Below are 16551 nucleotides of genomic sequence, written 5' to 3' on the forward strand. Positions count from 1 at the left end.
TTACCACCCCCATCAAAATTTCGATGCAAATCCTAAAAAAAAATTGAAATTTTTATACGAAAAACTTATTTTGCCCATAACTCCTTAAATATGCGTCCTAGAGCCAAAAGGACCTTAATTCGTGACCACCCCCAAAAAATCAAAATTTCGATGAAAATCCTGAAAAAATTGAAATTTTTATATGAAAAACTTATTTTGGACATAACTCCTTAAATATGCGTCCTAGAGCCAAAAGGACCTTAATTCTAAAAAAAATTGAAATTTTTATACGAAAAACTTATTTTGCCCATAACTCCTTAAATATGCGTCCTAGAGCCAAAAGGACCTTAATTCGTGACCACCCCCAAAAAATCAAAATTTCGATGAAAATCCTGAAAAAATTGAAATTTTTATATGAAAAACTTATTTTGGACATAACTCCTTAAATATGCGTCCTAGAGCCAAAAAGACCTTAATTCGTGACCACCCCCAAAAATTCAAAATTTCGATGAAAATCCTGAAAAAATTTAATTTTTTATATGAAAAACTTATTTTGGCCATAACTCCTTAAATATGCGTCCTAGAGCCAAAAGGACCTTAATTCGTGACCACCCCCAAAAAATCAAAATTTCGATGAAAATCCTGAAAAAATTGAAATTTTTATATGAAAAACTTATTTTGGCCATAACTCCTTAAATATGCGTCCTAGAGCCAAAAGGACCTTAATTCGTGACCACCCCCAAAAAATCAAAATTTCGATGAAAATCCTGAAAAAATTGAAATTTTTATATGAAAAACTTATTTTGGACATAACTCCTTAAATATGCGTCCTAGAGCCAAAAGGACCTTAATTCGTGACCACCCCCAAAAAATCAAAATTTCGATGAAAATCCTAAAAAATTGAAATTTTTATATGAAAAACTTATTTTGGCCATAACTCCTTAAATATGCGTCCTAGAGCCAAAAGGACCTTAATTCGTGACCACCCCCAAAAAAATCAAAATTTCGATGAAAATCTTGAAAAAATTGAAATTTTTATATGAAAAACTTATTTTGGCCATAACTCCTTAAATATGCGTCCTAGAGCCAAAAGGACCTTAATTCGTGACCACCCCCAAAAAATCAAAATTTCGATGAAAATCCTGAAAAAATTGAAATTTTTATATGAAAAACTTATTTTGGTCATAACTCCTTAAATATGCGTCCTAGAGCCAAAAGGACCTTAATTCGTTACCACCCCCATCAAAATTTCGATGAAAATCCTAAAATTTAAATTTTTATATGAAAAACTTATTTTGGCCATAACTCCTTAAATATGCGTTCTAGAGCCAAAAGGACCTTAATTCGTGACCACCCCCAAAAAAATCAAAATTTTGATGAAAATCCTGAAAAAATTGAAATTTTTATATGAAAAACTTATTTTGGCCATAACTCCTTAAATATGCGTCCTAGAGCCAAAAGGACTTTAATTCGTGACCACCCCCAAAAGTTCAAAATTTCGATGAAAATCCTGAAAAAGTTGAAATTTTTATATGAAAAACTTATTTTGGCCATAACTCCCTAAATATGCGTCCTAGAGCCAAAAGGACCTTAATTCGTGACCACCCCCAAAAAATCAAAATTTCGATGAAAATCCTGAAAAAATTTAAATTTTTATATGAAAAACTTATTTTGGCCATAACTCCTTAAATATGCGTCCTAGAGCCAAAAGGACCTTAATTCGTGACCACCCCCAAAAAATCAAAATTTCGATGAAAATCCTGAAAAAATTTAAATTTTTTTATGAAAAACTTATTTTGGCCATAACTCCTTAAATATGCGTCCTAGAGCCAAAAGGACCTTAATTCGTGACCACCCCCAAAAAATCAAAATTTCGATGAAAATCCTGAAAAAATTGAAAATTTTATATGAAAAACTTATTTTGGCCATAACTCCTTAAATATGCGTCCTAGAGCCAAAAGGACATTAATTCGTGACCACCCCCAAAAAATCAAAATTTCGATTAAAATCCTGAAAAAATTTAAATTTTTATATGAAAAACTTATTTTGGTCATAACTCCTTAAATATGCGTCCTAGAGCCAAAAGGACCTTAATGCGTGACCACCCCCAAAAAAATCAAAATTTCGATGAAAATCCTGAAAAAATTTAAATTTTTTTATGAAAAACTTATTTTGGCCATAACTCCTTAAATATGCGTCCTAGAGCCAAAAGGACCTTAATTCGTGACCACCCCCAAAAAATCAAAATTTCGATGAAAATCCTAAAAAAAATTGAAATTTTTATACGAAAAACTTATTTTGGCCATAACTCCTTAAATATGCGTCCTAGAGCCAAAAGGACCTTAATTCGTGACCACCCCCAAAAAATCAAAATTTCGATGAAAATCCTGAAAAAATTTAAATTTTTATATGAAAAACTTATTTTGGCCATAACTCCTTAAATATGCGTCCTAGAGCCAAAAGGACCTTAATTCGTGACCACCCCCAAAAATTCAAAATTTCGATGAAAATCCTGAAAAAATTGAAATTTTTATATGAAAAACTTATTTTGGCCATAACTCCTTAAATATGCGTCCTAGAGTAAAAAGGACCTTAATTCGTGACCACCCCCAAAAAATCAAAATTTCGATGAAAATCCTGAAAAAATTGAAATTTTTATATGAAAAACTTATTTTGGCCATAACTCCTTAAATATGCGTCCTAGAGCCAAAAGGACCTTAATTCGTGACCACCCCCAAAAAATCAAAATTTCGATGAATTCCTGAAAAAATTGAAATTTTTATATGAAAAACTTATTTTGGCCATAACTCCTTAAATATGCGTCCTAGAGCCAAAAGGACCTTAATTCGTGACCACCCCCAAAAAATCAAAATTTCGATGAAAATCCTGAAAAAAATAGAAATTTTAATATGAAAATCTTATTTTGGCTATAACTCCTTAAATATGCGTCCTAGAGCCAAAAGGACCTTAATTCGTGACCACCCCCAAAAAATCAAAATTTCGATGAAAATCCTGAAAATATTGAAATTTTTATATGAAAAACTTATTTTGGCCATAACTCCTTAAATATGCGTCCTAGAGCCAAAAGGACCTTAATTCGTGACCACCCCCAAAAAATCAAAATTTCGATGAAAATCCTGAAACAATTGAAATTTTTATATGAAAAACTTATTTTGGCCATAACTCCCTAAATATGCGTCCTAGAGCCAAAAGGACCTTAATTCGTGACCACCCCCAAAAATTCAAAATTTCGATGAAAATTCTGAAAATATTGAAATTTTTATATGAAAAACTTATCTTGGCCATAACTCCTTAAATATGCGTCCTAGAGCCAAAAGGACCTTAATTCGTGACCACCCCCAAAAAATCAACATTTCGATGAAGAACCTGAAAAAATTGAAATTTTTATATGAAAAACTTATTTTGGCCATAACTCCTTAAATATGCGTCCTAGAGCCAAAAGGACCTTAATTCGTGACCACCCCCAAAAAAATCAAAATTTCGATGAAAATCCTGAAAAATTGAAATTTTTATATGAAAAACTTATTTTGGCCATAACTCCTTAAATATGCGTCCTATAGCCAAAAGGACCTTAATTCGTGACCACCCCCAAAAAATCAAAATTTCGATGAAAATCCTGGAAAAAATGAAATTTTTATATGAAAAACTTATTTTGGCCATAACTCCTTAAATATGCGTCCTAGAGCCAAAAGGACCTTAATTCGTGACCACCCCCAAAAAAATCAAAATTTCGATGAAAATCCTGAAAAAATTTAAATTTTTATATGAAAAACTTATTTTGGCCATAACTCCTTACATATGCGTCCTAGAGCCAAAAGGACCTTAATTCGTGACCACCCCCAAAAAATCAAAATTTCGATGAAAATCCTGAAAAAAATTGAAATTTTTATATGAAAAACTTATTTTAGCCATAACTCCTTAAATATGCGTCCTAGAGCCAAAAGGACCTTAATTCGTGACCACCCCCAAAAAAATTAAAATTTCGATGAAAATCCTGAAAAAATTGAAATTTTTATATGAAAAACTTATTTTGGCCAGAACTCCTTAAATATGCGTCCTAGAGCCAAAAGGACCTTAATTCGTTACCACCCCCATCAAAATTTCGATGAAAATCCTAAAAAAAATTGAAATTTTTATACGAAAAACTTATTTTGCCCATAACTCCTTAAATATGCGTCCTAGAGCCAAAAGGACCTTAATTCGTGACCACCCCCAAAAAATCAAAATTTCGATGAAAATCCTGAAAAAATTGAAATTTTTATATGAAAAACTTATTTTGGACATAACTCCTTAAATATGCGTCCTAGAGCCAAAAGGACCTTAATTCGTGACCACCCCCAAAAATTCAAAATTTCGATGAAAATCCTAAAAAAAATTGAAATTTTTATACGAAAAACTTATTTTGCCCATAACTCCTTAAATATGCGTCCTAGAGCCAAAAGGACCTTAATTCGTGACCACCCCCAAAAAATCAAAATTTCGATGAAAATCCTGAAAAAATTGAAATTTTTATATGAAAAACTTATTTTGGACATAACTCCTTAAATATGCGTCCTAGAGCCAAAAGGACCTTAATTCGTGACCACCCCCAAAAATTCAAAATTTCGATGAAAATCCTGAAAAAATTAAATTTTTTATATGAAAAACTTATTTTGGCCATAACTCCTTAAATATGCGTCCTAGAGCCAAAAGGACCTTAATTCGTGACCACCCCCAAAAAATCAAAATTTCGATGAAAATCCTGAAAAAATTGAAATTTTTATATGAAAAACTTATTTTGGCCATAATTCCTTAAATATGCGTCCTAGAGCCAAAAGGACCTTAATTCGTGACCACCCCCAAAAAATCAAAATTTCGATGAAAATCCTGAAAAAATTGAAATTTTTATATGAAAAACTTATTTTGGACATAACTCCTTAAATATGCGTCCTAGAGCCAAAAGGACCTTAATTCGTGACCACCCCCAAAAAATCAAAATTTCGATGAAAATCCTGAAAAATTGAAATTTTTATATGAAAAACTTATTTTGGCCATAACTCCTTAAATATGCGTCCTAGAGCCAAAAGGACCTTAATTCGTGACCACCCCCAAAAAAATCAAAATTTCGATGAAAATCTTGAAAAAATTGAAATTTTTATATGAAAAACTTATTTTGGCCATAACTCCTTAAATATGCGTCCTAGAGCCAAAAGGACCTTAATTCGTGACCACCCCCAAAAAATCAAAATTTCGATGAAAATCCTGAAAAAATTGAAATTTTTATATGAAAAACTTATTTTGGCCATAACTCCCTAAATATGCGTCCTAGAGCCAAAAGGACCTTAATTCGTTACCACCCCCATCAAAATTTCGATGAAAATCCTAAAATTTAAATTTTTATATGAAAAACTTATTTTGGCCATAACTCCTTAAATATGCGTCCTAGAGTAAAAAGGACCTTAATTCGTGACCACCCCCAAAAAATCAAAATTTCGATGAAAATCCTGAAAAAATTGAAATTTTTATATGAAAAACTTATTTTGGCCATAACTCCTTAAATATGCGTCCTAGAGCCAAAAGGACCTTAATTCGTGACCACCCCCAAAAAATCAAAATTTCGATGAATTCCTGAAAAAATTGAAATTTTTATATGAAAAACTTATTTTGGCCATAACTCCTTAAATATGCGTCCTAGAGCCAAAAGGACCTTAATTCGTGACCACCCCCAAAAAATCAAAATTTCGATGAAAATCCTGAAAAAAATAGAAATTTTAATATGAAAATCTTATTTTGGCTATAACTCCTTAAATATGCGTCCTAGAGCCAAAAGGACCTTAATTCGTGACCACCCCCAAAAAATCAAAATTTCGATGAAAATCCTGAAAATATTGAAATTTTTATATGAAAAACTTATTTTGGCCATAACTCCTTAAATATGCGCCCTAGAGCCAAAAGGACCTTAATTCGTGACCACCCCCAAAAAATCAAAATTTCGATGAAAATCCTGAAACAATTGAAATTTTTATATGAAAAACTTATTTTGGCCATAACTCCCTAAATATGCGTCCTAGAGCCAAAAGGACCTTAATTCGTGACCACCCCCAAAAATTCAAAATTTCGATGAAAATTCTGAAAATATTGAAATTTTTATATGAAAAACTTATCTTGGCCATAACTCCTTAAATATGCGTCCTAGAGCCAAAAGGACCTTAATTCGTGACCACCCCCAAAAAATCAACATTTCGATGAAGAACCTGAAAAAATTGAAATTTTTATATGAAAAACTTATTTTGGCCATAACTCCTTAAATATGCGTCCTAGAGCCAAAAGGACCTTAATTCGTGACCACCCCCAAAAAAATCAAAATTTCGATGAAAATCCTGAAAAAATTGAAATTTTTATATGAAAAACTTATTTTGGCCATAACTCCTTAAATATGCGTCCTATAGCCAAAAGGACCTTAATTCGTGACCACCCCCAAAAAATCAAAATTTCGATGAAAATCCTGGAAAAAATGAAATTTTTATATGAAAAACTTATTTTGGCCATAACTCCTTAAATATGCGTCCTAGAGCCAAAAGGACCTTAATTCGTGACCACCCCCAAAAAAATCAAAATTTCGATGAAAATCCTGAAAAAATTTAAATTTTTATATGAAAAACTTATTTTGGCCATAACTCCTTAAATATGCGTCCTAGAGCCAAAAGGACCTTAATTCGTGACCACCCCCAAAAAATCAAAATTTCGATGAAAATCCTGAAAAAAATTGAAATTTTTATATGAAAAACTTATTTTAGCCATAACTCCTTAAATATGCGTCCTAGAGCCAAAAGGACCTTAATTCGTGACCACCCCCAAAAAAATCAAAATTTCGATGAAAATCCTGAAAAAATTGAAATTTTTATATGAAAAACTTATTTTGGCCATAACTCCTTAAATATGCGTCCTAGAGCCAAAAGGACCTTAATTCGTTACCACCCCCATCAAAATTTCGATGAAAATCCTAAAAAAAATTGAAATTTTTATACGAAAAACTTATTTTGCCCATAACTCCTTAAATATGCGTCCTAGAGCCAAAAGGACCTTAATTCGTGACCACCCCCAAAAAATCAAAATTTCGATGAAAATCCTGAAAAAATTGAAATTTTTATATGAAAAACTTATTTTGGACATAACTCCTTAAATATGCGTCCTAGAGCCAAAAGGACCTTAATTCGTGACCACCCCCAAAAATTCAAAATTTCGATGAAAATCCTAAAAAAAATTGAAATTTTTATACGAAAAACTTATTTTGCCCATAACTCCTTAAATATGCGTCCTAGAGCCAAAAGGACCTTAATTCGTGACCACCCCCAAAAAATCAAAATTTCGATGAAAATCCTGAAAAAATTTAAATTTTTATATGAAAAACTTATTTTGGACATAACTCCTTAAATATGCGTCCTAGAGCCAAAAGGACCTTAATTCGTGACCACCCCCAAAAATTCAAAATTTCGATGAAAATCCTGAAAAAATTTAATTTTTTATATGAAAAACTTATTTTGGCCATAACTCCTTAAATATGCGTCCTAGAGCCAAAAGGACCTTAATTCGTGACCACCCCCAAAAAATCAAAATTTCGATGAAAATCCTGAAAAAATTGAAATTTTTATATGAAAAACTTATTTTGGCCATAACTCCTTAAATATGCGTCCTAGAGCCAAAAGGACCTTAATTCGTGACCACCCCCAAAAAATCAAAATTTCGATGAAAATCCTGAAAAAAATGAAATTTTTATATGAAAAACTTATTTTGGACATAACTCCTTAAATATGCGTCCTAGAGCCAAAAGGACCTTAATTCGTGACCACCCCCAAAAAATCAAAATTTCGATGAAAATCCTGAAAAATTGAAATTTTTATATGAAAAACTTATTTTGGCCATAACTCCTTAAATATGCGTCCTAGAGCCAAAAGGACCTTAATTCGTGACCACCCCCAAAAAAATCAAAATTTCGATGGAAATCTTGAAAAAATTGAAATTTTTATATGAAAAACTTATTTTGGCCATAACTCCTTAAATATGCGTCCTAGAGCCAAAAGGACCTTAATTCGTGACCACCCCCAAAAAATCAAAATTTCGATGAAAATCCTGAAAAAATTGAAATTTTTATATGAAAAACTTATTTTGGTCATAACTCCTTAAATATGCGTCCTAGAGCCAAAAGGACCTTAATTCGTTACCACCCCCATCAAAATTTCGATGAAAATCCTAAAATTTAAATTTTTATATGAAAAACTTATTTTGGCCATAACTCCTTAAATATGCGTTCTAGAGCCAAAAGGACCTTAATTCGTGACCACCCCCAAAAAAATCAAAATTTTGATGAAAATCCTGAAAAAATTGAAATTTTTATATGAAAAACTTATTTTGGCCATAACTCCTTAAATATGCGTCCTAGAGCCAAAAGGACTTTAATTCGTGACCACCCCCAAAAGTTCAAAATTTCGATGAAAATCCTGAAAAAGTTGAAATTTTTATATGAAAAACTTATTTTGGCCATAACTCCCTAAATATGCGTCCTAGAGCCAAAAGGACCTTAATTCGTGACCACCCCCAAAAAATCAAAATTTCGATGAAAATCCTGAAAAAATTGAAATTTTTATATGAAAAACTTATTTTGGCCATAACTCCTTAAATATGCGTCCTAAAGCCAAAAGGACCTTAATTCGTGACCACCCCCAAAAAATCAAAATTTCGATGAAAATCCTGAAAAAATTTAAATTTTTATATGAAAAACTTATTTTGGCCATAACTCCTTAAATATGCGTCCTAGAGCCAAAAGGACCTTAATTCGTGACCACCCCAAAAAAAATCAAAATTTCGATAAAAATCCTGAAAAAATTGAAATTTTTATATGAAAAACTTATTTTGGCCATAACTCCTTAAATATCCGTCCTAGAGCCAAAAGGACCTTAATTCGTGACCACCCCCAAAAATTCAAAATTTCGATGAAAATCCTGAAAAAATTTAATTTTTTATATGAAAAACTTATTTTGGCCATAACTCCTTAAATATGCGTCCTAGAGCCAAAAGGACCTTAATTCGTGACCACCCCCAAAAAATCAAAATTTCGATGAAAATCCTGAAAAAATTGAAATTTTTATATGAAAAACTTATTTTGGCCATAACTCCTTAAATATGCGTTCTAGAGCCAAAAGGACCTTAATTCGTGACCACCCCCAAAAAATCAAAATTTCGATGAAAATCCTGAAACAATTGAAATTTTTATATGAAAAACTTATTTTGGCCATAACTCCTTAAATATGCGTCCTAGAGCCAATAGGACCTTAATTCGTGACCACCCCCAAAAAATCAAAATTTCGATGAAAATCCTGAAAAAATTGAAATTTTTATATGAAAAAGTTATTTTAGCCATAACTCCTTAAATATGCGTCCTAGAGCCAAAAGGACCTTAATTCGTGACCACCCCCAAAAAATCAAAATTTCGATGAAAATCCTGGAAAAAATGAAATTTTTATATGAAAAACTTATTTTGGCCATAACTCCTTAAATATGCGTCCTAGAGCCAAAAGGACCTTAATTCGTGACCACCCCCAAAAAAATCAAAATTTCGATGAAAATCCTGAAAAAATTTAAATTTTTATATGAAAAACTTATTTTGGCCATAACTCCTTAAATATGCGTCCTAGAGCCAAAAGGACCTTAATTCGTGACCACCCCCAAAAAATCAAAATTTCGATGAAAATCCTGAAAAAAATTGAAATTTTTATATGAAAAACTTATTTTAGCCATAACTCCTTAAATATGCGTCCTAGAGCCAAAAGGACCTTAATTCGTGACCACCCCCAAAAAAATCAAAATTTCGATGAAAATCCTGAAAAAATTGAAATTTTTATATGAAAAACTTATTTTGGCCATAACTCCTTAAATATGCGTCCTAGAGCCAAAAGGACCTTAATTCGTTACCACCCCCATCAAAATTTCGATGAAAATCCTAAAAAAAATTGAAATTTTTATACGAAAAACTTATTTTGCCCATAACTCCTTAAATATGCGTCCTAGAGCCAAAAGGACCTTAATTCGTGACCACCCCCAAAAAATCAAAATTTCGATGAAAATCCTGAAAAAATTGAAATTTTTATATGAAAAACTTATTTTGGACATAACTCCTTAAATATGCGTCCTAGAGCCAAAAGGACCTTAATTCGTGACCACCCCCAAAAATTCAAAATTTCGATGAAAATCCTAAAAAAAATTGAAATTTTTATACGAAAAACTTATTTTGCCCATAACTCCTTAAATATGCGTCCTAGAGCCAAAAGGACCTTAATTCGTGACCACCCCCAAAAAATCAAAATTTCGATGAAAATCCTGAAAAAATTTAAATTTTTATATGAAAAACTTATTTTGGACATAACTCCTTAAATATGCGTCCTAGAGCCAAAAGGACCTTAATTCGTGACCACCCCCAAAAATTCAAAATTTCGATGAAAATCCTGAAAAAATTTAATTTTTTATATGAAAAACTTATTTTGGCCATAACTCCTTAAATATGCGTCCTAGAGCCAAAAGGACCTTAATTCGTGACCACCCCCAAAAAATCAAAATTTCGATGAAAATCCTGAAAAAATTGAAATTTTTATATGAAAAACTTATTTTGGCCATAACTCCTTAAATATGCGTCCTAGAGCCAAAAGGACCTTAATTCGTGACCACCCCCAAAAAATCAAAATTTCGATGAAAATCCTGAAAAAAATGAAATTTTTATATGAAAAACTTATTTTGGACATAACTCCTTAAATATGCGTCCTAGAGCCAAAAGGACCTTAATTCGTGACCACCCCCAAAAAATCAAAATTTCGATGAAAATCCTGAAAAATTGAAATTTTTATATGAAAAACTTATTTTGGCCATAACTCCTTAAATATGCGTCCTAGAGCCAAAAGGACCTTAATTCGTGACCACCCCCAAAAAAATCAAAATTTCGATGGAAATCTTGAAAAAATTGAAATTTTTATATGAAAAACTTATTTTGGCCATAACTCCTTAAATATGCGTCCTAGAGCCAAAAGGACCTTAATTCGTGACCACCCCCAAAAAATCAAAATTTCGATGAAAATCCTGAAAAAATTGAAATTTTTATATGAAAAACTTATTTTGGTCATAACTCCTTAAATATGCGTCCTAGAGCCAAAAGGACCTTAATTCGTTACCACCCCCATCAAAATTTCGATGAAAATCCTAAAATTTAAATTTTTATATGAAAAACTTATTTTGGCCATAACTCCTTAAATATGCGTTCTAGAGCCAAAAGGACCTTAATTCGTGACCACCCCCAAAAAAATCAAAATTTTGATGAAAATCCTGAAAAAATTGAAATTTTTATATGAAAAACTTATTTTGGCCATAACTCCTTAAATATGCGTCCTAGAGCCAAAAGGACTTTAATTCGTGACCACCCCCAAAAGTTCAAAATTTCGATGAAAATCCTGAAAAAGTTGAAATTTTTATATGAAAAACTTATTTTGGCCATAACTCCCTAAATATGCGTCCTAGAGCCAAAAGGACCTTAATTCGTGACCACCCCCAAAAAATCAAAATTTCGATGAAAATCCTGAAAAAATTGAAATTTTTATATGAAAAACTTATTTTGGCCATAACTCCTTAAATATGCGTCCTAAAGCCAAAAGGACCTTAATTCGTGACCACCCCCAAAAAATCAAAATTTCGATGAAAATCCTGAAAAAATTTAAATTTTTATATGAAAAACTTATTTTGGCCATAACTCCTTAAATATGCGTCCTAGAGCCAAAAGGACCTTAATTCGTGACCACCCCAAAAAAAATCAAAATTTCGATAAAAATCCTGAAAAAATTGAAATTTTTATATGAAAAACTTATTTTGGCCATAACTCCTTAAATATCCGTCCTAGAGCCAAAAGGACCTTAATTCGTGACCACCCCCAAAAATTCAAAATTTCGATGAAAATCCTGAAAAAATTTAATTTTTTATATGAAAAACTTATTTTGGCCATAACTCCTTAAATATGCGTCCTAGAGCCAAAAGGACCTTAATTCGTGACCACCCCCAAAAAATCAAAATTTCGATGAAAATCCTGAAAAAATTGAAATTTTTATATGAAAAACTTATTTTGGCCATAACTCCTTAAATATGCGTTCTAGAGCCAAAAGGACCTTAATTCGTGACCACCCCCAAAAAATCAAAATTTCGATGAAAATCCTGAAACAATTGAAATTTTTATATGAAAAACTTATTTTGGCCATAACTCCTTAAATATGCGTCCTAGAGCCAATAGGACCTTAATTCGTGACCACCCCCAAAAAATCAAAATTTCGATGAAAATCCTGAAAAAATTGAAATTTTTATATGAAAAAATTATTTTGGCCATAACTCCTTAAATATGCGTCCTAGAGCCAAAAGGACCTTAATTCGTGACCACCCCCAAAAAATCAAAATTTCGATGAAAATCCTGAAAAAATTGAAATTTTTATATGAAAAACTTTTTTTGGCCATAACTCCTTAAATATGCGTCCTAGAGCCAAAAGGACATTAATTCGTGACCACCCCCCAAAAAATCAAAATTTCGATGAAAATCCTGAAAAAATTTAAATTTTTATATGGAAAACTTATTTTGGCCATAACTCCTTAAATATGCGTCCTAGAGCCAAAAGGACCTTAATGCGTGACCACCCCCAAAAAAATCAAAATTTCGATGAAAATCCTGAAAAAATTTAAATTTTTATATGAAAAACTTATTTTGGCCATAACTCCTTAAATATGCGTCCTAGAGCCAAAAGGACCTTAATTCGTGACCACCCCCAAAAAATCAAAATTTCGATGAAAATCCTGAAAAAATTGAAATTTTTATATGAAAAACTTATTTTGGCCATAAATCCTTAAATATGCGTCCTAGAGCCAAAAGGACCTTAATTCGTGACCACCCCCAAAAAATCAAAATTTCGATGAAAATCCTGAAAAAATTGAAATTTTTATATGAAAAACTTATTTTGGCCATGACTCCTTAAATATGCGTCCTAGAGCCAAAAGGACCTTAATTCGTGACCACCCCCAAAAAATCAAAATTTCGATGAATTCCTGAAAAAATTGAAATTTTTATATGAAAAACTTATTTTGGCCATAACTCCTTAAATATGCGTCCTAGAGCCAAAAGGACCTTAATTCGTGACCACCCCCAAAAAATCGAAATTTCGATGAAAATCCTGAAAAAAAATAGAAATTTTAATATGAAAATCTTATTTTGGCCATAACTCCTTAAATATGCGTCCTAGAGCCAAAAGGACCTTAATTCGTGACCACCCCCAAAAATTCAAAATTTCGATGAAAATCCTGAAAATATTGAAATTTTTATATGAAAAACTTATTTTGGCCATAACTCCTTAAATATGCGTCCTAGAGCCAAAAGGACCTTAATTCGTGACCACCCCCAAAAAATCAAAATTTCGATGAAAATCCTGAAACAATTGAAATTTTTATATGAAAAACTTATTTTGGCCATAACTCCTTAAATATGCGTCCTAGAGCCAAAAGGACCTTAATTCGTGACCACCTCCAAAAATTCAAAATTTCGATGAAAATCCTGAAAATATTGAAATTTTTATATGAAAAACTTATTTTGGCCATAACTCCTTAAATATGCGTCCTAGAGCCAAAAGGACCTTAATTCGTGACCACCCCCAAAAAATCAAAATTTCGATGAATTCCTGAAAAAATTGAAATTTTTATATGAAAAACTTAGTGATGTCAAAAAAGAACTGACAGAATTAAAAGACAGTGTTGTCAATGCGCATAACGAAATTGCAGAATTACGAGATAGAATTAAAAGGTTAGAAAACTTGAACAACAGATCGTCCCAGCAATGGGAACAGGTGGAACATTTAAACAAAAAGGTATTGCAACAAGAAAATGCGAACGTTGCTTGTGATATTCGTATTACTGGCATTCCATCCTATAAAGATGAAAATTTAATGTCCATATTCAACAACATATGCAATGTTTTGAATGTTTCCAATTTAAATGTTAATTCAATATATCGAGTAAAAAATATTAAACAAAAGCGCAATATTACCGATGCTGCAATAGTGGTCAAACTTGGTACACCATACGAGAAAAACTTCTTTTTGCGTACCGTTTCAAAATTTAAGCGACAACAGAACGGACATATTTGTTTAAACCAGATAGGTTACGATAGTAATAACCAGTTCTATATCAATGAGAACTTAACTCCTTATAATCACAAGATTTTATTGTCCACTATAAGGCTAAAAAAAGAGAAAAAACTCTACAGTACATTTACTATTCGCGGAATTGTTAATGTAAGGATATCTGAATCCGATAATCCCCAGTCAATAGAAACCACTGAACAGCTTGATGATCTTTTTCGCAAACTTTAACGTTCTCAAATCAACTTCTTTAGTAATTATTTATATCCATGTTAATATATTATACACAAAAATGCCCCATTTTAATATTATTATTATTATTCTTATTATTATTTTTATTATTGTTATTACTAATTTTAATATTATTTTTATTTTTACCTCTATATTACCACAATCACTAAATCAAAGCAAAGTCTCAGTTTTAATATATATTAACAATCGATATGATTTTATCAAATAACAACAATGGTAGTTCCTCAGTCAACACGTACAGTATGATAAGGATCTTGTCAAAAGTACACAAAGGGCTAAAGATTGTTCATTTGAATGCTCAAAGTTTATTGAAGAAAATCGACGAATTTCGATATATTTTTGCTGATTCTAAAATAGACGTGATATGCGTATCGGAAACGTGGTTTCGGAGAGATTTGCCTGAATGCTTTGTTCGACTCGATGGCTATAATATCTATCGGGCTGACAGGCAGGAACATGCAGGCGGAGTAGCTATGTATATAAGAAAGGGGTTGAACGTTAAAGTCGTATGCTCTTCTCTACCAGGGAGCTCAATGGAATATCTTTTTCTGAGTTTGACTAGTAGGGTGTACAAGATTTTACTTGGGACAGTGTATCGACCCAATAAGCGCGTTGATATTGACACACTAATGAGTGATTTGAGGCCAATCTCCCTATCCTTTGAGGAAATTATTATTACCGGCGACTTTAACTCAAACCTTCTTGTTGACAGGAGTATGATCAGCGAATTTAATGCATTAGGTATGTACTCCGTTAATGAACACATACCCACTCATTATGGCAACACATGTAATACATTACTGGATTTATTTATTGTGACATCCCTCCAGAAATGCGAACACTATGATCAGCTGACATCGTCTACATTTTCAAGACACGATCTAATTTTTCTTGCGTATGACTTCTCGACACATACTGCGTCACAGACCTTCAGTTTTAGAGATTTCAGAAACATTGATCAACATGATCTCATTGCCGATTTCTTTAACATTTCTTGGAATGATATTTATTTCTTCACTGACATTGATGAAAAGATTAAGTTTATGGAGGATAAATTAGTGGATTTGTATGAGAATCATGTACCATTGAGAACTAGGGTGAGAAAGTCTCAGAACCAACCGTGGTTCAACACTGATATAAAAAGATTGATAGCAACGAGAGATGATGCTTATAGGCGATGGAGGCGATTTAAGACATCCAGGCTTAGGGATGAGTTCAAAGTGTTAAGGCGCGAAGTGGTCAATAAAGTAAGGGAAGCAAAGATACGTTATTATGATGAGAGATTTAGTAGTGCACTTGGCAGCAGGCAGAAATGGCAGGAATTGAGAAACATTGGCGTTGGTGTCACTAGCAACGACAACCAGTGTGATGTAGATCCGGATGAATTGAACAGACGTTTCGTTAACAATGACATACCTCTTGCGAATGTACAAGCGTTATCTCATGTTTTGTCCTCTGATTGTGAATCAATTTTTAATTTCAAATGCATCTCGGCACATGACACATTACGATCGATATTGAGCATCAAATCATCTGCCACAGGATTGGACAATTTACATCCCAAATTTCTTAAGTTGATGATATATCCACTACTTCCCATTATAACACACATTTTTAACCACATTCTTACTGTGTCAAAGTTTCCTACAAGCTGGAAAATGTCTAGGATAATCCCTATTCCTAAATCAGGAGGGGAATTTAGACCAATAGCGATCTTGCCGTTTCTGTCAAAGGCTTTAGAAAACGTTATGTATGAACAGATTAATGATTTTATTACCCATAACCACTTGCTAACTGACAGGCAATCGGGATTTCGTTCAGGCCGTAGCTGTACGACTGTTCTAGTCGATGTTGCTGAGGGAATTAGGCAGAACATTGACAGGAACAGGTATTGCTTTTTACTTCTGCTGGATCATTCGAAGGCCTTTGACTCGGTATGTCATGAGATATTGTTGACGAAACTTAGGAGGTATTTTAAATTTGACGATACCGCAAACTCACTTTTATCATCCTACTTGGAAGGAAGAAAACAAGTTGTGTTTTCCAGAGGAAATAATTCGCAACCAATGGCTTTATCAAGAGGAGTACCCCAGGGATCAGTCTTAGGTCCTTTGCT

This window comes from Haematobia irritans, chromosome 2 (genome assembly GCF_050003625.1).
Source record: "Haematobia irritans isolate KBUSLIRL chromosome 2, ASM5000362v1, whole genome shotgun sequence".
Classification (NCBI taxonomy): domain Eukaryota; kingdom Metazoa; phylum Arthropoda; class Insecta; order Diptera; family Muscidae; genus Haematobia; species Haematobia irritans.